Source organism: Mchenga conophoros, linkage group LG3, assembly GCF_057382185.1.
Source record: "Mchenga conophoros isolate Kocher_MC1m ecotype Shallow Benthic linkage group LG3, M_conophoros_male_GT1.1, whole genome shotgun sequence".
Lineage (NCBI taxonomy): Eukaryota > Metazoa > Chordata > Actinopteri > Cichliformes > Cichlidae > Mchenga > Mchenga conophoros.
In genome coordinates, this window is record NC_140528.1 from 63,759,395 (window position 1) to 63,783,495 (window position 24,101).

Sequence of the window (24,101 nt, forward strand, 5' to 3'; positions counted from 1 at the left end):
AAACACAGTGATATCGTCCCTGGGTGGGCTTGAACCACCAACCTTTCGGTTAACAGCCGAACGCGCTAACCGATTGCGCCACAGAGACTGACAACGCGCAACCCACAGGTGTCGAGACTGGACGGGGGACTGGGGGAGGGTGTTCCGGTCTTTTTTGGTTGTTAACAGCCAAAAGCTCTAACCGATTGCGACACAGAGACTGACAACCCGCAACCCACAGGTGTCGAGACTGGACGGGGGACTGGGGGAGGGTGTTCCGGTCTCTTTGGTTGTGGGGTATACGATTGTGCAACTGAGACTGAGTGAAGCCAAGCAGGGGCGTCGAGAGAGGACCGGGTGGCTAGATGGAGGTGCTCTGGTACTTCCTCTCCATACCGCCTTGATTGTTTAAAATATGTGACTTGTAGGTCACACATACTTGGCAGCAAGTATGCAGTTGCGAACGAAAAACAGCAACCCCAAAGATGCATATCAGCCTTGATAAAACAGTTGACTGCGTTCATCAAACGACCGTCCTGGATATACCATGGTTTGTTATAACATGGTTGATTATAACATGGTATAACCAACATAACTGTCATAACAGTTGCATTGCACGTTTGTGCAGCATTCTGAATTACCTGGCAATAATAGTGATATCGTCCCTGGGTGGGTTTGAACCACCAACCTTTCGGTTAACAGCCGAATGCGCTAACCCATTGCGCCACAGAGACTGACAACGCGCAACCCACAGGTGTCAAGACTGGACGGGGGAGTGGGGGAGGGTGTTCCGGTCTTTTTAGGTTGTTAACATCCGAAAGCTCTAACCGATTGCGCCACAGAGACTGACAACCCGCAACCCACAGGTGTCGAGGCTGGACGGGGGACTGGGGGAGGGTGTTCCGGTCTTTTTGGTTGTGGGGTATACGATTGTGCAACAGAGACTGAGTGAAGCCAAGCAGGGGCGTCGAGAGAGGACCGGGTGGCTAGATGGAGGTGCTCTGGTACTTCCTCTCCATACCGCCTTGATTGTTTAAAATATGTGACTTGTAGGTCACACATACTTGGCAGCAAGTATGCAGTTGCGGACGAACAACAGCACCCCAAAGATGGATATCACCCTTGATAAAACAGATGACTGCGTTCATCAAACGACCGTCCTGGTTATAACATGGTTATACCATGGTTTGTTATAACATGGTATAACCAACATAACTGTCATAACAGTTGCATTGCACGTTTGTGCAGCATTCTGAATTACATGGCAATAACAGTGATATCGTCCCTGGGTGGGCTTGAACCACCAACCTTTCGGTTAACAGCCGAATGCGCTAACCGATTGCGCCACAGAGACTGACAACGCGCAACCCACAGGTGTCAAGACTGGACGGGGGAGTGGGGGAGGGTGTTCCGGTCTTTTTAGGTTGTTAACATCCGAAAGCTCTAACCGATTGCGCCACAGAGACTGACAACCCGCAACCCACAGGTGTCGAGGCTGGACGGGGGACTGGGGGAGGGTGTTCCGGTCTTTTTTGTTGTGGGGTATACGATTGTGCAACAGAGACTGAGTGAAGCCAAGCAGGGGCGTCGAGAGAGGACCGGGTGGCTAGATGGACGTGCTCTGGTACTTCCTCTCCATACCGCCTTGATTGTTTAAAATATGTGACTTGTAGGTCACACATACTTGGCAGCAAGTATGCAGTTGCGAACGAACAACAGCAACCCCAAAGATGCATATCACCCTTGATAAAACAGTTGACTGCGTTCATCAAACGACCGTCCTGGATATACCATGGTTTGTTATAACATGGTTGATTATAACATGGTATAACCAACATAACTGTCATAACCGTTGCACTGCACTTTTGTGCAGCATTCTGAATTACCTGGCAATAACAGTGATATCGTCCCTGGGTGGGCTTGAACCACCAACCTTTCGGTTAACAGCCAAACGCGCTAACCAATTGCGCCACAGACTCTGACAACGCGCAACCCACAGGTGTCGAGACTGGACGTGGGAGTGGAGGAGGGTGTTCGGGTCTTTTTGGTTGTGGGTTAAACGATTTTGCAACAGAGACTGAGTGAAGCCAAGCAGGGGCGTCGAGAGAGGTCCGGGTGCCTGGATGGAGGTGCTCTGGTACTTCCTCTCCATACCGCCTTGATTGTTTAAAATATGTGAGTTGTAGGTCACACATACTTGGCAGCAAGTATGCAGTTGCGGACGAACAACAGCACCCCAAAGATGGATATCACCCTTGATAAAACAGTTGACTGCGTTCATCAAACGACCGTCCTGGTTATAACATGGTTATACCATGGTTGGTTAAAACATGGTTGATTATAACATGGTATAACCAACATAACTGTCATAAGAGTTGCACTGCACGTTTGTGCAGCACCTGGCAAAACACAGTGATATCTTCCCTGGGTGGGCTTGAACCACCAACCTTTCGGTTAACAGCCGAACGCGCTAACCGATTGCGCCACAGAGACTGACAACGCGCAACCCACAGGTGTCGAGACTGGACGGGGGACTGGGGGAGGGTGTTCCGGTCTTTTTTGGTTGTTAACAGCCAAAAGCTCTAACCGATTGCGCCACAGAGACTGACAACCCGCAACCCACAGGTGTCGAGACTGGACGGGGGACTGGGGGAGGGTGTTCTGGTCTCTTTGGTTGTGGGGTATACGATTGTGCAACTGAGACTGAGTGAAGCCAAGCAGGGGCGTCGAGAGAGGACCGGGTGGCTAGATGGAGGTGCTCTGGTACTTCCTCTCCATACCGCCTTGATTGTTTAAAATATGTGACTTGTAGGTCACACATACTTGGCAGCAAGTATGCAGTTGCGAACGAAAAACAGCAACCCCAAAGATGCATATCAGCCTTGATAAAACAGTTGACTGCGTTCATCAAACGACCGTCCTGGATATACCATGGTTTGTTATAACATGGTTGATTATAACATGGTATAACCAACATAACTGTCATAACAGTTGCATTGCACGTTTGTGCAGCATTCTGAATTACCTGGCAATAACAGTGATATCGTCCCTGGGTGGGTTTGAACCACCAACCTTTCGGTTAACAGCCGAATGCGCTAACCCATTGCGCCACAGAGACTGACAACGCGCAACCCACAGGTGTCAAGACTGGACGGGGGAGTGGGGGAGGGTGTTCCGGTCTTTTTAGGTTGTTAACATCCGAAAGCTCTAACCGATTGCGCCACAGAGACTGACAACCCGCAACCCACAGGTGTCGAGGCTGGACGGGGGACTGGGGGAGGGTGTTCCGGTCTTTTTGGTTGTGGGGTATACGATTGTGCAACAGAGACTGAGTGAAGCCAAGCAGGGGCGTCGAGAGAGGACCGGGTGGCTAGATGGAGGTGCTCTGGTACTTCCTCTCCATACCGCCTTGATTGTTTAAAATATGTGACTTGTAGGTCACACATACTTGGCAGCAAGTATGCAGTTGCGGACGAACAACAGCACCCCAAAGATGGATATCACCCTTGATAAAACAGATGACTGCGTTCATCAAACGACCGTCCTGGTTATAACATGGTTATACCATGGTTTGTTATAACATGGTATAACCAACATAACTGTCATAACAGTTGCATTGCACGTTTGTGCAGCATTCTGAATTACATGGCAATAACAGTGATATCGTCCCTGGGTGGGCTTGAACCACCAACCTTTCGGTTAACAGCCGAATGCGCTAACCGATTGCGCCACAGAGACTGACAACGCGCAACCCACAGGTGTCAAGACTGGACGGGGGAGTGGGGGAGGGTGTTCCGGTCTTTTTAGGTTGTTAACATCCGAAAGCTCTAACCGATTGCGCCACAGAGACTGACAACCCGCAACCCACAGGTGTCGAGGCTGGACGGGGGACTGGGGGAGGGTGTTCCGGTCTTTTTTGTTGTGGGGTATACGATTGTGCAACAGAGACTGAGTGAAGCCAAGCAGGGGCGTCGAGAGAGGACCGGGTGGCTAGATGGACGTGCTCTGGTACTTCCTCTCCATACCGCCTTGATTGTTTAAAATATGTGACTTGTAGGTCACACATACTTGGCAGCAAGTATGCAGTTGCGAACGAACAACAGCAACCCCAAAGATGCATATCACCCTTGATAAAACAGTTGACTGCGTTCATCAAACGACCGTCCTGGATATACCATGGTTTGTTATAACATGGTTGATTATAACATGGTATAACCAACATAACTGTCATAACCGTTGCACTGCACTTTTGTGCAGCATTCTGAATTACCTGGCAATAACAGTGATATCATCCCTGGGTGGGCTTGAACCACCAACCTTTCGGTTAACAGCCAAACGCGCTAACCAATTGCGCCACAGACTCTGACAACGCGCAACCCACAGGTGTCGAGACTGGACGTGGGAGTGGAGGAGGGTGTTCGGGTCTTTTTGGTTGTGGGTTAAACGATTTTGCAACAGAGACTGAGTGAAGCCAAGCAGGGGCGTCGAGAGAGGTCCGGGTGCCTGGATGGAGGTGCTCTGGTACTTCCTCTCCATACCGCCTTGATTGTTTAAAATATGTGAGTTGTAGGTCACACATACTTGGCAGCAAGTATGCAGTTGCGGACGAACAACAGCACCCCAAAGATGGATATCACCCTTGATAAAACAGTTGACTGCGTTCATCAAACGACCGTCCTGGTTATAACATGGTTATACCATGGTTGGTTAAAACATGGTTGATTATAACATGGTATAACCAACATAACTGTCATAAGAGTTGCACTGCACGTTTGTGCAGCACCTGGCAAAACACAGTGATATCTTCCCTGGGTGGGCTTGAACCACCAACCTTTCGGTTAACAGCCGAACGCGCTAACCGATTGCGCCACAGAGACTGACAACGCGCAACCCACAGGTGTCGAGACTGGACGGGGGACTGGGGGAGGGTGTTCCGGTCTTTTTTGGTTGTTAACAGCCAAAAGCTCTAACCGATTGCGCCACAGAGACTGACAACCCGCAACCCACAGGTGTCGAGACTGGACGGGGGACTGGGGGAGGGTGTTCCGGTCTCTTTGGTTGTGGGGTATACGATTGTGCAACTGAGACTGAGTGAAGCCAAGCAGGGGCGTCGAGAGAGGACCGGGTGGCTAGATGGAGGTGCTCTGGTACTTCCTCTCCATACCGCCTTGATTGTTTAAAATATGTGACTTGTAGGTCACACATACTTGGCAGCAAGTATGCAGTTGCGAACGAAAAACAGCAACCCCAAAGATGGATATCACCCTTGATAAAACAGTTGACTGCGTTCATCAAACGACCGTCCTGGATATACCATGGTTTGTTATAACATGGTTGATTATAACATGGTATAACCAACATAACTGTCATAACAGTTGCATTGCACGTTTGTGCAGCATTCTGAATTACATGGCAATAACAGTGATATCGTCCCTAGGTGGGCTTGAACCACCAACCTTTCGGTTAACAGCCGAATGCGCTAACCCATTGCGCCACAGAGACTGACAACGCGCAACCCACAGGTGTCAAGACTGGACGGGGGAGTGGGGGAGGGTGTTCCGGTCTTTTTAGGTTGTTAACATCCGAAAGCTCTAACCGATTGCGCCACAGAGACTGACAACCCGCAACCCACAGGTGTCGAGGCTGGACGGGGGACTGGGGGAGGGTGTTCCGGTCTTTTTGGTTGTGGGGTATACGATTGTGCAACAGAGACTGAGTGAAGCCAAGCAGGGGCGTCGAGAGAGGACCGGGTGGCTAGATGGAGGTGCTCTGGTACTTCCTCTCCATACCGCCTTGATTGCTTAAAATATGTGACTTGTAGGTCACACATACTTGGCAGCAAGTATGCAGTTGCGGACGAACAACAGCACCCCAAAGATGGATATCACCCTTGATAAAACAGATGACTGCGTTCATCAAACGACCGTCCTGGTTATAACATGGTTATACCATGGTTTGTTATAACATGGTATAACCAACATAACTGTCATAACAGTTGCATTGCACGTTTGTGCAGCATTCTGAATTACATGGCAATAACAGTGATATCGTCCCTGGGTGGGCTTGAACCACCAACCTTTCGGTTAACAGCCGAATGCGCTAACCGATTGCGCCACAGAGACTGACAACGCGCAACCCACGGGTGTCAAGACTGGACGGGGGATTCGGGGAGGGTGTTCCGGTCTTTTTAGGTTGTTAACATCCGAAAGCTCTAACCGATTGCGCCACAGAGACTGACAACCCGCAACCCACAGGTGTCGAGGCTGGACGGGGGACTGGGGGAGGGTGTTCCGGTCTTTTTGGTTGTGGGGTATACGATTGTGCAACAGAGACTGAGTGAAGCCAAGCAGGGGCGTCGAGAGAGGACCGGGTGGCTAGATGGAGGTGCTCTGGTACTTCCTCTCCATACCGCCTTGATTGTTTAAAATATGTGACTTGTAGGTCACACATACTTGGCAGCAAGTATGCAGTTGCGGACGAACAACAGCACCCCAAAGATGGATATCACCCTTGATAAAACAGATGACTGCGTTCATCAAACGACCGTCCTAGTTATAACATGGTTATACCATGGTTTGTTATAACATGGTATAACCAACATAACTGTTGCATTGCACGTTTGTGCAGCATTCTGAATTACATGGCAATAACAGTGATATCGTCCCTGGGTGGGCTTGAACCACCAACCTTTCGGTTAACAGCCGAATGCGCTAACCGATTGCGCCACAGAGACTGACAACGCGCAACCCACGGGTGTCAAGACTGGACGGGGGAGTGGGGGAGGGTGTTCCGGTCTTTTTAGGTTGTTAACATCCGAAAGCTCTAACCGATTGCGCCACAGAGACTGACAACCCGCAACCCACAGGTGTCGAGGCTGGACGGGGGACTGGGGGAGGGTGTTCCGGTCTTTTTGGTTGTGGGGTATACGATTGTGCAACAGAGACTGAGTGAAGCCAAGCAGGGGCGTCGAGAGAGGACCGGGTGGCTAGATGGACGTGCTCTGGTAATTCCTCTCCATACCGCCTTGATTGTTTAAAATATGTGACTTGTAGGTCACACATACTTGGCAGCAAGTATGCAGTTGCGAACGAACAACAGCAACCCCAAAGATGCATATCACCCTTGATAAAACAGTTGACTGCGTTCATCAAACGACCGTCCTGGATATACCATGGTTTGTTATAACATGGTTGATTATAACATGGTATAACCAACATAACTGTCGCACTGCACTTTTGTGCAGCATTCTGAATTACCTGGCAATAACAGTGATATCGTCCCTGGGTGGGCTTGAACCACCAACCTTTCGGTTAACAGCCAAATGCGCTAACCAATTGCGCCACAGACACTGACAACGCGCAACCCACAGGTGTCGAGACTGGACGTGGGAGTGGGGGAGGGTGTTCGGGTCTTTTTGGTTGTGGGTTAAACGATTTTGCAACAGAGACTGAGTGAAGCCAAGCAGGGGCGTCGAGAGAGGTCCGGGTGGCTGGATGGAGGTGCTCTGGTACTTCCTCTCCATACCGCCTTGATTGTTTAAAATATGTGACTTGTAGGTCACACATACTTGGCAGCAAGTATGCAGTTGCGGATGAACAACAGCACCCCAAAGAATATCAGCCTTGATAAAACAGTTGACTGCGTTCATCAAACGACCGTCCTGGTTATAACATGGTTATACCATGGTTGGTTAAAACATGGTTGATTATAACATGGTATAACCAACATAATTGTTGCACTGCACGTTTGTGCAGCACCTGGAAAACACAGTGATATCGTCCCTGGGTGGGCTTGAACCACCAACCTTTCGGTTAACAGCCGAACGCGCTAACCGATTGCGCCACAGAGACTGACAACGCGCAACCCACAGGTGTCGAGACTGGACGGGGGACTGGGGGAGGGTGTTCCGGTCTTTTTTGGTTGTTAACAGCCAAAAGCTCTAACCGATTGCGCCACAGAGACTGACAACCCGCAACCCACAGGTGTCGAGACTGGACGGGGGACTGGGGGAGGGTGTTCCGGTCTCTTTGGTTGTGGGGTATACGATTGTGCAACTGAGACTGAGTGAAGCCAAGCAGGGGCGTCGAGAGAGGACCGGGTGGCTAGATGGAGGTGCTCTGGTACTTCCTCTCCATACCGCCTTGATTGTTTAAAATATGTGACTTGTAGGTCACACATACTTGGCAGCAAGTATGCAGTTGCGAACGAAAAACAGCAACCCCAAAGATGCATATCAGCCTTGATAAAACAGTTGACTGCGTTCATCAAACGACCGTCCTGGATATACCATGGTTTGTTATAACATGGTTGATTATAACATGGTATAACCAACATAACTGTCATAACAGTTGCATTGCACGTTTGTGCAGCATTCTGAATTACCTGGCAATAACAGTGATATCGTCCCTGGGTGGGTTTGAACCACCAACCTTTCGGTTAACAGCCGAATGCGCTAACCCATTGCGCCACAGAGACTGACAACGCGCAACCCACAGGTGTCAAGACTGGACGGGGGAGTGGGGGAGGGTGTTCCGGTCTTTTTAGGTTGTTAACATCCGAAAGCTCTAACCGATTGCGCCACAGAGACTGACAACCCGCAACCCACAGGTGTCGAGGCTGGACGGGGGACTGGGGGAGGGTGTTCCGGTCTTTTTGGTTGTGGGGTATACGATTGTGCAACAGAGACTGAGTGAAGCCAAGCAGGGGCGTCGAGAGAGGACCGGGTGGCTAGATGGAGGTGCTCTGGTACTTCCTCTCCATACCGCCTTGATTGTTTAAAATATGTGACTTGTAGGTCACACATACTTGGCAGCAAGTATGCAGTTGCGGACGAACAACAGCACCCCAAAGATGGATATCACCCTTGATAAAACAGATGACTGCGTTCATCAAACGACCGTCCTGGTTATAACATGGTTATACCATGGTTTGTTATAACATGGTATAACCAACATAACTGTCATAACAGTTGCATTGCACGTTTGTGCAGCATTCTGAATTACATGGCAATAACAGTGATATCGTCCCTGGGTGGGCTTGAACCACCAACCTTTCGGTTAACAGCCGAATGCGCTAACCGATTGCGCCACAGAGACTGACAACGCGCAACCCACAGGTGTCAAGACTGGACGGGGGAGTGGGGGAGGGTGTTCCGGTCTTTTTAGGTTGTTAACATCCGAAAGCTCTAACCGATTGCGCCACAGAGACTGACAACCCGCAACCCACAGGTGTCGAGGCTGGACGGGGGACTGGGGGAGGGTGTTCCGGTCTTTTTTGTTGTGGGGTATACGATTGTGCAACAGAGACTGAGTGAAGCCAAGCAGGGGCGTCGAGAGAGGACCGGGTGGCTAGATGGACGTGCTCTGGTACTTCCTCTCCATACCGCCTTGATTGTTTAAAATATGTGACTTGTAGGTCACACATACTTGGCAGCAAGTATGCAGTTGCGAACGAACAACAGCAACCCCAAAGATGCATATCACCCTTGATAAAACAGTTGACTGCGTTCATCAAACGACCGTCCTGGATATACCATGGTTTGTTATAACATGGTTGATTATAACATGGTATAACCAACATAACTGTCATAACCGTTGCACTGCACTTTTGTGCAGCATTCTGAATTACCTGGCAATAACAGTGATATCGTCCCTGGGTGGGCTTGAACCACCAACCTTTCGGTTAACAGCCAAACGCGCTAACCAATTGCGCCACAGACTCTGACAACGCGCAACCCACAGGTGTCGAGACTGGACGTGGGAGTGGAGGAGGGTGTTCGGGTCTTTTTGGTTGTGGGTTAAACGATTTTGCAACAGAGACTGAGTGAAGCCAAGCAGGGGCGTCGAGAGAGGTCCGGGTGCCTGGATGGAGGTGCTCTGGTACTTCCTCTCCATACCGCCTTGATTGTTTAAAATATGTGAGTTGTAGGTCACACATACTTGGCAGCAAGTATGCAGTTGCGGACGAACAACAGCACCCCAAAGATGGATATCACCCTTGATAAAACAGTTGACTGCGTTCATCAAACGACCGTCCTGGTTATAACATGGTTATACCATGGTTGGTTAAAACATGGTTGATTATAACATGGTATAACCAACATAACTGTCATAAGAGTTGCACTGCACGTTTGTGCAGCACCTGGCAAAACACAGTGATATCTTCCCTGGGTGGGCTTGAACCACCAACCTTTCGGTTAACAGCCGAACGCGCTAACCGATTGCGCCACAGAGACTGACAACGCGCAACCCACAGGTGTCGAGACTGGACGGGGGACTGGGGGAGGGTGTTCCGGTCTTTTTTGGTTGTTAACAGCCAAAAGCTCTAACCGATTGCGCCACAGAGACTGACAACCCGCAACCCACAGGTGTCGAGACTGGACGGGGGACTGGGGGAGGGTGTTCCGGTCTCTTTGGTTGTGGGGTATACGATTGTGCAACTGAGACTGAGTGAAGCCAAGCAGGGGCGTCGAGAGAGGACCGGGTGGCTAGATGGAGGTGCTCTGGTACTTCCTCTCCATACCGCCTTGATTGTTTAAAATATGTGACTTGTAGGTCACACATACTTGGCAGCAAGTATGCAGTTGCGAACGAAAAACAGCAACCCCAAAGATGGATATCACCCTTGATAAAACAGTTGACTGCGTTCATCAAACGACCGTCCTGGATATACCATGGTTTGTTATAACATGGTTGATTATAACATGGTATAACCAACATAACTGTCATAACAGTTGCATTGCACGTTTGTGCAGCATTCTGAATTACATGGCAATAACAGTGATATCGTCCCTAGGTGGGCTTGAACCACCAACCTTTCGGTTAACAGCCGAATGCGCTAACCCATTGCGCCACAGAGACTGACAACGCGCAACCCACAGGTGTCAAGACTGGACGGGGGAGTGGGGGAGGGTGTTCCGGTCTTTTTAGGTTGTTAACATCCGAAAGCTCTAACCGATTGCGCCACAGAGACTGACAACCCGCAACCCACAGGTGTCGAGGCTGGACGGGGGACTGGGGGAGGGTGTTCCGGTCTTTTTGGTTGTGGGGTATACGATTGTGCAACAGAGACTGAGTGAAGCCAAGCAGGGGCGTCGAGAGAGGACCGGGTGGCTAGATGGAGGTGCTCTGGTACTTCCTCTCCATACCGCCTTGATTGCTTAAAATATGTGACTTGTAGGTCACACATACTTGGCAGCAAGTATGCAGTTGCGGACGAACAACAGCACCCCAAAGATGGATATCACCCTTGATAAAACAGATGACTGCGTTCATCAAACGACCGTCCTGGTTATAACATGGTTATACCATGGTTTGTTATAACATGGTATAACCAACATAACTGTCATAACAGTTGCATTGCACGTTTGTGCAGCATTCTGAATTACATGGCAATAACAGTGATATCGTCCCTGGGTGGGCTTGAACCACCAACCTTTCGGTTAACAGCTGAATGCGCTAACCGATTGCGCCACAGAGACTGACAACGCGCAACCCACAGGTGTCAAGACTGGACGGGGGAGTGGGGGAGGGTGTTCCGGTCTTTTTAGGTTGTTAACATCCGAAAGCTCTAACCGATTGCGCCACAGAGACTGACAACCCGCAACCCACAGGTGTCGAGGCTGGACGGGGGACTGGGGGAGGGTGTTCCGGTCTTTTTTGTTGTGGGGTATACGATTGTGCAACAGAGACTGAGTGAAGCCAAGCAGGGGCGTCGAGAGAGGACCGGGTGGCTAGATGGACGTGCTCTGGTACTTCCTCTCCATACCGCCTTGATTGTTTAAAATATGTGACTTGTAGGTCACACATACTTGGCAGCAAGTATGCAGTTGCGAACGAACAACAGCAACCCCAAAGATGCATATCACCCTTGATAAAACAGTTGACTGCGTTCATCAAACGACCGTCCTGGATATACCATGGTTTGTTATAACATGGTTGATTATAACATGGTATAACCAACATAACTGTCATAACCGTTGCACTGCACTTTTGTGCAGCATTCTGAATTACCTGGCAATAACAGTGATATCGTCCCTGGGTGGGCTTGAACCACCAACCTTTCGGTTAACAGCCAAACGCGCTAACCAATTGCGCCATAGACTCTGACAACGCGCAACCCACAGGTGTCGAGACTGGACGTGGGAGTGGAGGAGGGTGTTCGGGTCTTTTTGGTTGTGGGTTAAACGATTTTGCAACAGAGACTGAGTGAAGCCAAGCAGGGGCGTCGAGAGAGGTCCGGGTGCCTGGATGGAGGTGCTCTGGTACTTCCTCTCCATACCGCCTTGATTGTTTAAAATATGTGAGTTGTAGGTCACACATACTTGGCAGCAAGTATGCAGTTGCGGACGAACAACAGCACCCCAAAGATGGATATCACCCTTGATAAAACAGTTGACTGCGTTCATCAAACGACCGTCCTGGTTATAACATGGTTATACCATGGTTGGTTAAAACATGGTTGATTATAACATGGTATAACCAACATAACTGTCATAAGAGTTGCACTGCACGTTTGTGCAGCACCTGGCAAAACACAGTGATATCTTCCCTGGGTGGGCTTGAACCACCAACCTTTCGGTTAACAGCCGAACGCGCTAACCGATTGCGCCACAGAGACTGACAACGCGCAACCCACAGGTGTCGAGACTGGACGGGGGACTGGGGGAGGGTGTTCCGGTCTTTTTTGGTTGTTAACAGCCAAAAGCTCTAACCGATTGCGCCACAGAGACTGACAACCCGCAACCCACAGGTGTCGAGACTGGACGGGGGACTGGGGGAGGGTGTTCCGGTCTCTTTGGTTGTGGGGTATACGATTGTGCAACTGAGACTGAGTGAAGCCAAGCAGGGGCGTCGAGAGAGGACCGGGTGGCTAGATGGAGGTGCTCTGGTACTTCCTCTCCATACCGCCTTGATTGTTTAAAATATGTGACTTGTAGGTCACACATACTTGGCAGCAAGTATGCAGTTGCGAACGAAAAACAGCAACCCCAAAGATGGATATCACCCTTGATAAAACAGTTGACTGCGTTCATCAAACGACCGTCCTGGATATACCATGGTTTGTTATAACATGGTTGATTATAACATGGTATAACCAACATAACTGTCATAACAGTTGCATTGCACGTTTGTGCAGCATTCTGAATTACATGGCAATAACAGTGATATCGTCCCTAGGTGGGCTTGAACCACCAACCTTTCGGTTAACAGCCGAATGCGCTAACCCATTGCGCCACAGAGACTGACAACGCGCAACCCACAGGTGTCAAGACTGGACGGGGGAGTGGGGGAGGGTGTTCCGGTCTTTTTAGGTTGTTAACATCCGAAAGCTCTAACCGATTGCGCCACAGAGACTGACAACCCGCAACCCACAGGTGTCGAGGCTGGACGGGGGACTGGGGGAGGGTGTTCCGGTCTTTTTGGTTGTGGGGTATACGATTGTGCAACAGAGACTGAGTGAAGCCAAGCAGGGGCGTCGAGAGAGGACCGGGTGGCTAGATGGAGGTGCTCTGGTACTTCCTCTCCATACCGCCTTGATTGCTTAAAATATGTGACTTGTAGGTCACACATACTTGGCAGCAAGTATGCAGTTGCGGATGAACAACAGCACCCCAAAGAATATCAGCCTTGATAAAACAGTTGACTGCGTTCATCAAACGACCGTCCTGGATATACCATGGTTGGTTAAAACATGGTTGATTATAACATGGTATAACCAACATAAGAGTTGCACTGCACGTTTGTGCAGCATTCTGAATTACATGGCAATAACAGTGATATCCTCCCTGGGTGGGCTTGAACCACCAACCTTTCGGTTAACAGCCGAACGCGCTACCAATTGCGCCACAGAGACTGACAACGCGCAACCCACAGGTGTCGAGACTGGACGGGGGACTGGGGGAGGGTGTTCCGGTCTTTTTTGGTTGTTAACATCCGAAAGCTCTAACCGATTGCGCCACAGAGACTGACAACCCGCAACCCACAGGTGTCGAGGCTGGACGGGGGACTGGGGGAGGGTGTTCCGGTCTTTTTGGTTGTGGGGTATACGATTGTGCAACAGAGACTGAGTGAAGCCAAGCAGGGGCGTCGAGAGAGGACCGGGTGGCTAGATGGAGGTGCTCTGGTACTTCCTCTCCATACCGCCTTGATTGTTTAAAATATGTGACTTGTAGGTCACACATACTTGGCAGCAAGTATGCAGTTGCGGACGAACAACAGCACCCCAAAGATGGATATCACCCTTGATAAAACAGTTGACTGCGTTCATCAAACGACGGTCCTGGTTATAACATGGTTATACCATGGTTGGTTAAAACATGGTTGATTATAACATGGTATAACCAACATAACTGTCATAAGAGTTGCACTGCATGTTTGTGCAGCACCTGGCAAACACAGTGATATCGTCCCTGGGTGGGCTTGAACCACCAACCTTTCGGTTAACAGCCGAACGCGCTAACCGATTGCGCCACAGAGACTGACAACGCGCAACCCACAGGTGTCGAGACTGGACGGGGGACTGGGGGAGGGTGTTCCGGTCTTTTTTGGTTGTTAACAGCCAAAAGCTCTAACCGATTGCGCCACAGAGACTGACAACCCGCAACCCACAGGTGTCGAGACTGGACGGGGGACTGGGGGAGGGTGTTCCGGTCTCTTTGGTTGTGGGGTATACGATTGTGCAACTGATACTGAGTGAAGCCAAGCAGGGGCATCGAGAGAGGACCGGGTGGCTAGATGGAGGTGCTCTGGTACTTCCTCTCCATACCGCCTTGATTGTTTAAAATATGTGACTTGTAGGTCACACATACTTGGCAGCAAGTATGCAGTTGCGGATGAACAACAGCACCCCAAAGAATATCAGCCTTGATAAAACAGTTGACTGCGTTCATCAAACGACCGTCCTGGTTATAACATGGTTATACCATGGTTGGTTAAAACATGGTTGATTATAACATGGTATAACCAACATAACTGTCATAAGAGTTGCACTGCACGTTTGTGCAGCACCTGGAAAACACAGTGATATCGTCCCTGGGTGGGCTTGAACCACCAACCTTTCGGTTAACAGCCGAACGCGCTAACCAATTGCGCCACAGAGACTGACAACGCGCAACCCACAGGTGTCGAGACTGGACGGGGGACTGGGGGAGGGTGTTCCGGTCTTTTTTGGTTGTTAACAGCCAAAAGCTCTAACCGATTGCGCCACAGAGACTGACAACCCGCAACCCACAGGTGTCGAGACTGGACGGGGGACTGGGGGAGGGTGTTCCGGTCTCTTTGGTTGTGGGGTATACGATTGTGCAACTGAGACTGAGTGAAGCCAAGCAGGGGCGTCGAGAGAGGACCGGGTGGCTAGATGGAGGTGCTCTGGTACTTCCTCTCCATACCGCCTTGATTGTTTAAAATATGTGACTTGTAGGTCACACATACTTGGCAGCAAGTATGCAGTTGCGAACGAAAAACAGCAACCCCAAAGATGCATATCAGCCTTGATAAAACAGTTGACTGCGTTCATCAAACGACCGTCCTGGATATACCATGGTTTGTTATAACATGGTTGATTATAACATGGTATAACCAACATAACAGTTGCATTGCACGTTTGTGCAGCATTCTGAATTACATGGCAATAACAGTGATATCGTCCCTGGGTGGGCTTGAACCACCAACCTTTCGGTTAACAGCTGAATGCGCTAACCCATTGCGCCACAGAGACTGACAACGCGCAACCCACAGGTGTCAAGACTGGACGGGGGAGTGGGGGAGGGTGTTCCGGTCTTTTTAGGTTGTTAACATCCGAAAGCTCTAACCGATTGCGCCACAGAGACTGACAACCCGCAACCCACAGGTGTCGAGGCTGGACGGGGGACTGGGGGAGGGTGTTCCGGTCTTTTTGGTTGTGGGGTATACGATTGTGCAACAGAGACTGAGTGAAGCCAAGCAGGGGCGTCGAGAGAGGACCGGGTGGCTAGATGGAGGTGCTCTGGTACTTCCTCTCCATACCGCCTTGATTGCTTAAAATATGTGACTTGTAGGTCACACATACTTGGCAGCAAGTATGCAGTTGCGGATGAACAACAGCACCCCAAAGAATATCAGCCTTGATAAAACAGTTGACTGCGTTCATCAAACGACCGTCCTGGATATACCATGGTTGGTTAAAACATGGTTGATTATAACATGGTATAACCAACATAAGAGTTGCACTGCACGTTTGTGCAGCATTCTGAATTACATGGCAATAACAGTGATATCCTCCCTGGGTGGGCTTGAACCACCAACCTTTCGGTTAACAGCCGAACGCGCTAACCAATTGCGCCACAGAGACTGACAACGCTCAACCCACAGGTGTCAAGACTGGACGTGGGAGTGGGGGAGGGTGTTCCGGTCTTTTTTGCTTGTTAACATCCGAAAGCTCTAACCGATTGCGCCACAGAGACTGACAACCCGCAACCCACAGGTGTCGAGGCTGGACGGGGGACTGGGGGAGGGTGTTCCGGTCTTTTTGGTTGTGGGGTATACGATTGTGCAACAGAGACTGAGTGAAGCCAAGCAGGGGCGTCGAGAGAGGACCGGGTGGCTAGATGGAGGTGCTCTGGTACTTCCTCTCCATACCGCCTTGATTGTTTAAAATATGTGACTTGTAGGTCACACATACTTGGCAGCAAGTATGCAGTTGCGGACGAACAACAGCACCCCAAAGATGGATATCACCCTTGATAAAACAGTTGACTGCGTTCATCAAACGACCGTCCTGGTTATAACATGGTTATACCATGGTTGGTTAAAACATGGTTGATTATAACATGGTATAACCAACATAACTGTCATAAGAGTTGCACTGCACGTTTGTGCAGCACCTGGAAAACACAGTGATATCATCCCTGGGTGGGCTTGAACCACCAACCTTTCGGTTAACAGCCGAACACGCTAACCGATTGCGCCACAGAGACTGACAACGTGCAACCCACAGGTGTCGAGACTGGACGGGGGACTGGGGGAGGGTGTTCCGGTCTTTTTTGGTTGTTAACAGCCAAAAGCTCTAACCGATTGCGCCACAGAGACTGACAACCCGCAACCCACAGGTGTCGAGACTGGACGGGGGACTGGGGGAGGGTGTTCCGGTCTCTTTGGTTGTGGGGTATACGATTGTGCAACTGAGACTGAGTGAAGCCAAGCAGGGGCGTCGAGAGAGGACCGGGTGGCTAGATGGAGGTGCTCTGGTACTTCCTCTCCATACCGCCTTGATTGTTTAAAATATGTGACTTGTAGGTCACACATACTTGGCAGCAAGTATGCAGTTGCGAACGAAAAACAGGAACCCCAAAGATGCATATCACCCTTGATAAAACAGTTGACTGCGTTCATCAAACGACCGTCCTGGATATACCATGGTTTGTTATAACATGGTTGATTATAACATGGTATAACCAACATAACTGTCATAACAGTTGCATTGCACGTTTGTGCAGCATTCTGAATTACATGGCAATAACAGTGATATCGTCCCTGGGTGGGCTTGAACCACCAACCTTTCGGTTAACAGCCGAATGAGCTAACCCATTGCGCCACAGAGACTGACAACGCGCAACCCACAGGTGTCAAGACTGGACGGGGGAGTGGGGGAGGGTGTTCCGGTCTTTTTAGGTTGTTAACATCCGAAAGCTCTAACCGATTGCGCCACAGAGACTGACAACCCGCAACCCACAGGTGTCGAGGCTGGACGGGGGACTGGGGGAGGGTGTTCCGGTCTTTTTGGTTGTGGGGTATACGATTGTGCAACAGAGACTGAGTGAAGCCAAGCAGGGGCGTCGAGAGAGGACCGGGTGGCTAGATGGACGTGCTCTGGTAATTCCTCTCCATACCGCCTTGATTGTTTAAAATATGTGACTTGTAGGTCACACATACTTGGCAGCAAGTATGCAGTTGCGAACGAACAACAGCAACCCCAAAGATGCATATCACCCTTGATAAAACAGTTGACTGCGTTCATCAAACGACCGTCCTGGTTATAACATGGTTATACCATGGTTGGTTAAAACATGGTTGATTATAACATGGTATAACCAACATAACTGTCATAAGAGTTGCACTGCACGTTTGTGCAGCACCTGGAAAACACAGTGATATCGTCCCTGGGTGGGCTTGAACCACCAACCTTTCGGTTAACAGCCGAACGCGCTAACCAATTGCGCCACAGAGACTTACAACGCGCAACCCACAGGTGTCAAGACTGGACGTGGGAGTGGGGGAGTTTGTTCCGGTCTTTTTTGGTTGTTAACATCCGAAAGCTCTAACCGATTGCGCCACAGAGACTGACAACCCGCAACCCACAGGTGTCGAGGCTGGACGGGGGACTGGGGGAGGGTGTTCCGGTCTTTTTGGTTGTGGGGTATACGATTGTGCAACAGAGACTGAGTGAAGCCAAGCAGGGGCGTCGAGAGAGGACCGGGTGGCTAGATGGAGGTGCTCTGGTACTTCCTCTCCATACCGCCTTGATTGTTTAAAATATGTGACTTGTAGGTCACACATACTTGGCAGCAAGTATGCAGTTGCGGACGAACAACAGCACCCCAAAGATGGATATCACCCTTGATAAAACAGATGACTGCGTTCATCAAACGACCGTCCTGGTTATAACATGGTTATACCATGGTTTGTTATAACATGGTATAACCAACATAACTGTCATAACAGTTGCATTGCACGTTTGTGCAGCATTCTGAATTACATGGCAATAACAGTGATATCGTCCCTGGGTGGGCTTGAACCACCAACCTTTCGGTTAACAGCCGAATGCGCTAACCGATTGCGCCACAGAGACTGACAACGCGCAACCCACAGGTGTCAAGACTGGACGGGGGAGTGGGGGAGGGTGTTCCGGTCTTTTTAGGTTGTTAACATCCGAAAGCTCTAACCGATTGCGCCACAGAGACTGACAACCCGCAACCCACAGGTGTCGAGGCTGGACGGGGGACTGGGGGAGGGTGTTCCGGTCTTTTTGGTTGTGGGGTATACGATTGTGCAACAGAGACTGAGTGAAGCCAAGCAGGGGCATCGAGAGAGGACCGGGTGGCTAGATGGAGGTGCTCTGGTACTTCCTCTCCATACCGCCTTGATTGTTTAAAATATGTGACTTGTAGGTCACACATACTTGGCAGCAAGTATGCAGTTGCGAACGAACAACAGCAACCCCAAAGATGCATATCACCCTTGATAAAACAGTTGACTGCGTTCATCAAACGACCGTCCTGGATATACCATGGTTTGTTATAACATGGTTGATTATAACATGGTATAACCAACATAACTGTCATAACCGTTGCACTGCACTTTTGTGCAGCATTCTGAATTACCTGGCAATAACAGTGATATCGTCCCTGGGTGGGCTTGAACCACCAACCTTTCGGTTAACAGCCAAACGCACTAACCAATTGCGCCACAGACACTGACAACGCGCAACCCACAGGTGTCGAGACTGGACGTGGGAGTGGAGGAGGGTGTTCGGGTCTTTTTGTTTGTGGGTTAAACGATTTTGCAACAGAGACTGAGTGAAGCCAAGCAGGGGCGTCGAGAGAGGTCCGGGTGGCTGGATGGAGGTGCTCTGGTACTTCCTCTCCATACCGCCTTGATTGTTTAAAATATGTGACTTGTAGGTCACACATACTTGGCAGCAAGTATGCAGTTGCGGACGAACAACAGCACCCCAAAGATGGATATCACCCTTGATAAAACAGTTGACTGCGTTCATCAAACGACCGTCCTGGTTATAACATGGTTATACCATGGTTGGTTAAAACATGGTTGATTATAACATGGTATAACCAACATAACTGTCATAAGAGTTGCACTGCACGTTTGTGCAGCACCTGGAAAAACACAGTGATATCTTCCCTGGGTGGGCTTGAACCACCAACCTTTCGGTTAACAGCCGAACGCGCTAACCGATTGCGCCACAGAGACTGACAACGCGCAACCCACAGGTGTCGAGACTGGACGGGGGACTGGGGGAGGGTGTTCCGGTCTTTTTTGGTTGTTAACAGCCAAAAGCTCTAACCGATTGCGCCACAGAGACTGACAACCCGCAACCCACAGGTGTCGAGACTGGACGGGGGACTGGGGGAGGGTGTTCCGGTCTCTTTGGTTGTGGGGTATACGATTGTGCAACTGATACTGAGTGAAGCCAAGCAGGGGCATCGAGAGAGGTCCGGGTGGCTAGATGAAGGTGCTCTGGTACTTCCTCTCCATACCGCCTTGATTGTTTAAAATATGTGACTTGTAGGTCACACATACTTGGCAGCAAGTATGCAGTTGCGGATGAACAACAGCACCCCAAAGAATATCAGCCTTGATAAAACAGTTGACTGCGTTCATCAAACGACCGTCCTGGTTATAACATGGTTATACCATGGTTGGTTAAAACATGGTTGATTATAACATGGTATAACCAACATAACTGTCGCACTGCACGTTTGTGCAGCACCTGGAAAACACAGTGATATCGTCCCTGGGTGGGCTTGAACCACCAACCTTTCGGTTAACAGCCGAACGCGCTAACCGATTGCGCCACAGAGACTGACAACGCGCAACCCACAGGTGTCGAGACTGGACGGGGGACTGGGGGAGGGTGTTCCGGTCTTTTTTGGTTGTTAACAGCCAAAAGCTCTAACCGATTGCGCCACAGAGACTGACAAAGTGCAACCCACAGGTGTCGAGACTGGACGGGGGAGTGGGGGAGGGTTTTCCGGTCTTTGTTGGTTGATAAAACCTAAAAGACAATTATGATTTGATCAACTGGTCTCTGAGTGCTATTGACACCCTTTTCTCAACGAGAAGTCGGGGCTCGGGAGAGCCTGAGTGCCCTGGAGGGACTTTCCCTGCCGGTTACACGATGGACGGGTGGCAGAACTGGAGGACCGTGTGCCTGGCGGGACTGTCGATCGAGGACGCTGAAGATATCTACCTATTCGGAACCATGATAACAGGGTTCATGCTGATCGGCGTTGGCCTAGCCCTGCTTTATCAGAGAAATAAGAGAGCGGAACCGGCTGTTCAAACCCCCACATGGCTGCCCGCTGGATTCGAAGCGCCGGCACGAGGTGCGACCTCTCACAACGAACGTAATATGGTCAACACCTTGGAGACGCTTACTGCTGCTGTGAAGGCTCAAAACAACACCATTGAGCGTATGAGGGGAAACATCAGAGAGAGGCCTGCTCAAAATGACACCATTGAGCGACAGCTGGAAAACATCGCGGAACGGATCACTGCAGTTGTGAAGTCTCAGAATCAAAAGACTGACAACACCTTGGAACTGAAGTTTGATACCATCATGGGGAGGCTCGCGGCTCTCCAACGCGAAGTTGAGGGACCAGTCTCAGAGTGCTAAAATTCGAGCTGCTCACAAAACAGAAATCAACAATATTCAACATTCGGACACCACGGCGCCAGCTGCAGGCCCAAGGCTGGAGCCCACCAAAACAACTCCCTGATATCGACTGTGTGATGACTATTCTTCCCGTCCCATGAAGGCCACCTGGGTTGGCTGGCAGACTGTTTACTTAGCCTGATAGTGCGAAGGACACTGTCTCCGCTGAACTCTGGACACACACACACACACACACTTACACTGACAAGCACTCACTCATCCCCCTCCCTTTCCAACGCCTTCGATGCTTGTGCCCTACCGGGGATGATAGCAGTCAACTGGACCAGCGCAGATGCTGCAGGACCGGATGCGCTGTCTACGCCGGCTCTCTCTTACCCTTTACCCGCCCCTGTTGCTTGTCTCGTGTTTCTATGGTGTATTGATAGTCATGTGCTTTTGTGCTGAGGTGTTTTTTCTGTTATCAAACTGTTCTCCCACAAGGAGCTCAGTCTGAGTGGAGTTTTTTTTCTCCTCCTCTTACCTCATGTAGTGTATTTTCGTTATTTTTCCTATCAGCCTACCTTTCTGACATGTCTCCCCAATGTGATGTTTGTGTAAAGTTGGTCAGAAGGTTCCTTTGTGAGTGCGCATGCGCCATTAGCGTGCTGCATGCTGTAACCCCTAATTTCCCTCGGGATGAATAAAGTATTCTGATTCTGATTCTGATAACAGCCGAACGCTCTAACCGATTGCGCCACAGAGACTGACAACGCGCAACCCACAGGTGTCGAGACAGGACGGGGGACTGGGGGAGGGTGTTCTGGTCTTTTTGGTTGTGGGGTAAACGATTTTGCAACAGAGACTGAGTGAAGCCAAGCAGGGGCGTCGAGAGAGGACCGGGTGGCTGGATGGAGGTGCTCTGGTACTTCCTCTCCATACCGCCTTGATTGTTTAAAATATGTGACTTGTAGGTCACACATACTTGGCAGCAAGTATGCAGTTGCGGAAGAACAACAGCACCCCAAAGATGCATATCACCCTTGATAAAACAGTTGACTGCGTTCATCAAACGACCGTCCTGGATATACCATGGTTGGTTAAAACATGGTTGATTATAACATGGTATAACCAACATAACTGTCATAACAGTTGCACTGCACTTTTGTGCAGCATTCTGAATTACCTGGCAATAACAGTGATGTCGTCCCTGGGTGGGCTTGAACCACCAACCTTTCGGTTAACAGCCGAACGCGCTAACCAATTGCGCCACAGAGACTGACAAAGCACAACCCACAGGTGTCGAGACTGGAAGGGGGACTGGGGGAGGGTGTTCCGGTCTTTGTTGGTTGATAACAGCCGAACGCGCTAACCGATTGCGCCACAGAGACTGACAACGCGCAACCCACAGGTGTCGAGACTGGACGGGGGAGTGGGGGAGGGTGTTCCGGTCTTTTTTGTTGTGGGGTAAACGATTGTGCAACAGAGACTGAGTGAAGCCAAGCAGGGTTGTCGAGAGAGGACCGGGTGGCTAGATGGAGGTGCTCTGGTACTTCCTCTCCATACCGCCTTGATTGTTTAAAATATGTGACTTGTAGGTCACACATACTTGGCAGCAAGTATGCAGTTGCGGACGAACAACACCACCCCAAAGATGCATATCACCCTTGATATAATGGTTGACTGCATTAATCAATTGACCGAGTCTAGCATGGACGCCATTGTGAAACATAAACGGAGCATTTTGAGGAAGCAGTTGCACTGCACGTTTTTGCAGCACTCTACATTACCTGGCAATAGCTTAGAACATGGTTGGTTATGACATGGCTGGTGATAACATGGTTGGTTATAACATGATTATAACATGGTTGGTTATAACATGGTTGGTTATAACATGGTTGGTTATAACATGGTTTGTTATAACATGGTAATAACATGGTTGGTTATAACATGGTTATAACATGGTTGGTTATAACATGGTTGGTTATAACATGCTTATAACATGGTTGGTTATAACATGGCTGGTTATAAAATGGTTGGTTATAACATGGTTATAACATGGTTGTTATAACATGCTTATAACATGGTTGGTCATAACAAGGCTGGTTATAACATGGTTGGTTATAACATGGTTATAACATGGTTGATTATAACATGCTTATGACATAGTTGGTTATAACATGGCTGGTTATAACATGGTTGGTTATAACATGATAATAACATGGTTGGTTATAACATGGTAATAACATGGTTGGTTATAAAATGGTTGGTTATAACATGGTTATAACATGGTTGGTTATAACATGATATTAACATGGTTGGTTATAACATGGTAATAACATGGTTGGTTATAACATGGTTATAACATGGTTGATTATAACATGGTTATAAGATAGTTGGTTATAACATACTTATGACATGGTTTGGTTATAACATGGTTATAACATGGTTGGTTATAACATGGCTGGTTATAACATGGTTGTTATAACATGGTTATAACATGGTTAGTATAACATGGTTGGTTATAACATGGTTATAACATGATTGTTATAACATGGTTGGTTATAACATGGTAATAACATGGTTGGTTATAACATGGTTATAACATGGTTGATTATAACATGCTTATAAGATAGTTGGTTATAACATGCTTATGACATGGTTTGGTTATAACATGGTTATAACATGGTTGGTTATAACATGGCTGGTTATAACATGGTTGTTATAACATGGTTGGTTATAACATGGTTATAACA

General features: G+C 49.3%; 31 non-coding genes across 31 annotated transcripts; all 31 read right to left on the reverse strand.

Annotated features, from left to right (window-relative positions):
• Positions 1-14: 14 nt before the first annotated feature.
• On the reverse strand, positions 15-88 carry trnan-guu (transfer RNA asparagine (anticodon GUU)). Its single transcript has one exon. It is a non-coding gene; the product is annotated as a tRNA-Asn (tRNA).
• A 551-nt stretch (positions 89-639) lies between these two features.
• Positions 640-713, reverse strand: trnan-guu (transfer RNA asparagine (anticodon GUU)). Its single transcript has one exon. It is a non-coding gene; the product is annotated as a tRNA-Asn (tRNA).
• Positions 714-1,259: 546 nt separating this feature from the next.
• trnan-guu (transfer RNA asparagine (anticodon GUU)) lies at positions 1,260-1,333 on the reverse strand. Its single transcript has one exon. It is a non-coding gene; the product is annotated as a tRNA-Asn (tRNA).
• A 1,065-nt stretch (positions 1,334-2,398) lies between these two features.
• Positions 2,399-2,472, reverse strand: trnan-guu (transfer RNA asparagine (anticodon GUU)). Its single transcript has one exon. It is a non-coding gene; the product is annotated as a tRNA-Asn (tRNA).
• A 551-nt stretch (positions 2,473-3,023) lies between these two features.
• Positions 3,024-3,097, reverse strand: trnan-guu (transfer RNA asparagine (anticodon GUU)). The gene has a single exon. It is a non-coding gene; the product is annotated as a tRNA-Asn (tRNA).
• Positions 3,098-3,643: 546 nt separating this feature from the next.
• trnan-guu (transfer RNA asparagine (anticodon GUU)) lies at positions 3,644-3,717 on the reverse strand. The gene has a single exon. It is a non-coding gene; the product is annotated as a tRNA-Asn (tRNA).
• A 1,065-nt stretch (positions 3,718-4,782) lies between these two features.
• Positions 4,783-4,856, reverse strand: trnan-guu (transfer RNA asparagine (anticodon GUU)). The gene has a single exon. It is a non-coding gene; the product is annotated as a tRNA-Asn (tRNA).
• A 551-nt stretch (positions 4,857-5,407) lies between these two features.
• On the reverse strand, positions 5,408-5,481 carry trnan-guu (transfer RNA asparagine (anticodon GUU)). The gene has a single exon. It is a non-coding gene; the product is annotated as a tRNA-Asn (tRNA).
• Positions 5,482-6,027: 546 nt separating this feature from the next.
• trnan-guu (transfer RNA asparagine (anticodon GUU)) lies at positions 6,028-6,101 on the reverse strand. Its single transcript has one exon. It is a non-coding gene; the product is annotated as a tRNA-Asn (tRNA).
• A 537-nt stretch (positions 6,102-6,638) lies between these two features.
• Positions 6,639-6,712, reverse strand: trnan-guu (transfer RNA asparagine (anticodon GUU)). The gene has a single exon. It is a non-coding gene; the product is annotated as a tRNA-Asn (tRNA).
• Positions 6,713-7,254: 542 nt separating this feature from the next.
• On the reverse strand, positions 7,255-7,328 carry trnan-guu (transfer RNA asparagine (anticodon GUU)). Its single transcript has one exon. It is a non-coding gene; the product is annotated as a tRNA-Asn (tRNA).
• A 427-nt stretch (positions 7,329-7,755) lies between these two features.
• Positions 7,756-7,829, reverse strand: trnan-guu (transfer RNA asparagine (anticodon GUU)). The gene has a single exon. It is a non-coding gene; the product is annotated as a tRNA-Asn (tRNA).
• A 551-nt stretch (positions 7,830-8,380) lies between these two features.
• On the reverse strand, positions 8,381-8,454 carry trnan-guu (transfer RNA asparagine (anticodon GUU)). The gene has a single exon. It is a non-coding gene; the product is annotated as a tRNA-Asn (tRNA).
• Positions 8,455-9,000: 546 nt separating this feature from the next.
• Positions 9,001-9,074, reverse strand: trnan-guu (transfer RNA asparagine (anticodon GUU)). Its single transcript has one exon. It is a non-coding gene; the product is annotated as a tRNA-Asn (tRNA).
• Positions 9,075-10,139: 1,065 nt separating this feature from the next.
• On the reverse strand, positions 10,140-10,213 carry trnan-guu (transfer RNA asparagine (anticodon GUU)). The gene has a single exon. It is a non-coding gene; the product is annotated as a tRNA-Asn (tRNA).
• A 551-nt stretch (positions 10,214-10,764) lies between these two features.
• On the reverse strand, positions 10,765-10,838 carry trnan-guu (transfer RNA asparagine (anticodon GUU)). The gene has a single exon. It is a non-coding gene; the product is annotated as a tRNA-Asn (tRNA).
• A 546-nt stretch (positions 10,839-11,384) lies between these two features.
• On the reverse strand, positions 11,385-11,458 carry trnan-guu (transfer RNA asparagine (anticodon GUU)). The gene has a single exon. It is a non-coding gene; the product is annotated as a tRNA-Asn (tRNA).
• A 1,065-nt stretch (positions 11,459-12,523) lies between these two features.
• trnan-guu (transfer RNA asparagine (anticodon GUU)) lies at positions 12,524-12,597 on the reverse strand. The gene has a single exon. It is a non-coding gene; the product is annotated as a tRNA-Asn (tRNA).
• Positions 12,598-13,148: 551 nt separating this feature from the next.
• On the reverse strand, positions 13,149-13,222 carry trnan-guu (transfer RNA asparagine (anticodon GUU)). Its single transcript has one exon. It is a non-coding gene; the product is annotated as a tRNA-Asn (tRNA).
• A 538-nt stretch (positions 13,223-13,760) lies between these two features.
• On the reverse strand, positions 13,761-13,833 carry trnan-guu (transfer RNA asparagine (anticodon GUU)). Its single transcript has one exon. It is a non-coding gene; the product is annotated as a tRNA-Asn (tRNA).
• A 551-nt stretch (positions 13,834-14,384) lies between these two features.
• On the reverse strand, positions 14,385-14,458 carry trnan-guu (transfer RNA asparagine (anticodon GUU)). The gene has a single exon. It is a non-coding gene; the product is annotated as a tRNA-Asn (tRNA).
• A 548-nt stretch (positions 14,459-15,006) lies between these two features.
• Positions 15,007-15,080, reverse strand: trnan-guu (transfer RNA asparagine (anticodon GUU)). The gene has a single exon. It is a non-coding gene; the product is annotated as a tRNA-Asn (tRNA).
• A 542-nt stretch (positions 15,081-15,622) lies between these two features.
• On the reverse strand, positions 15,623-15,696 carry trnan-guu (transfer RNA asparagine (anticodon GUU)). Its single transcript has one exon. It is a non-coding gene; the product is annotated as a tRNA-Asn (tRNA).
• A 538-nt stretch (positions 15,697-16,234) lies between these two features.
• trnan-guu (transfer RNA asparagine (anticodon GUU)) lies at positions 16,235-16,308 on the reverse strand. Its single transcript has one exon. It is a non-coding gene; the product is annotated as a tRNA-Asn (tRNA).
• A 551-nt stretch (positions 16,309-16,859) lies between these two features.
• Positions 16,860-16,933, reverse strand: trnan-guu (transfer RNA asparagine (anticodon GUU)). The gene has a single exon. It is a non-coding gene; the product is annotated as a tRNA-Asn (tRNA).
• A 551-nt stretch (positions 16,934-17,484) lies between these two features.
• On the reverse strand, positions 17,485-17,558 carry trnan-guu (transfer RNA asparagine (anticodon GUU)). The gene has a single exon. It is a non-coding gene; the product is annotated as a tRNA-Asn (tRNA).
• A 552-nt stretch (positions 17,559-18,110) lies between these two features.
• On the reverse strand, positions 18,111-18,184 carry trnan-guu (transfer RNA asparagine (anticodon GUU)). Its single transcript has one exon. It is a non-coding gene; the product is annotated as a tRNA-Asn (tRNA).
• Positions 18,185-18,730: 546 nt separating this feature from the next.
• trnan-guu (transfer RNA asparagine (anticodon GUU)) lies at positions 18,731-18,804 on the reverse strand. Its single transcript has one exon. It is a non-coding gene; the product is annotated as a tRNA-Asn (tRNA).
• A 1,065-nt stretch (positions 18,805-19,869) lies between these two features.
• On the reverse strand, positions 19,870-19,943 carry trnan-guu (transfer RNA asparagine (anticodon GUU)). Its single transcript has one exon. It is a non-coding gene; the product is annotated as a tRNA-Asn (tRNA).
• A 539-nt stretch (positions 19,944-20,482) lies between these two features.
• Positions 20,483-20,556, reverse strand: trnan-guu (transfer RNA asparagine (anticodon GUU)). Its single transcript has one exon. It is a non-coding gene; the product is annotated as a tRNA-Asn (tRNA).
• A 1,994-nt stretch (positions 20,557-22,550) lies between these two features.
• Positions 22,551-22,624, reverse strand: trnan-guu (transfer RNA asparagine (anticodon GUU)). Its single transcript has one exon. It is a non-coding gene; the product is annotated as a tRNA-Asn (tRNA).
• Between the last annotated feature and the right edge of the window lie 1,477 nt (positions 22,625-24,101).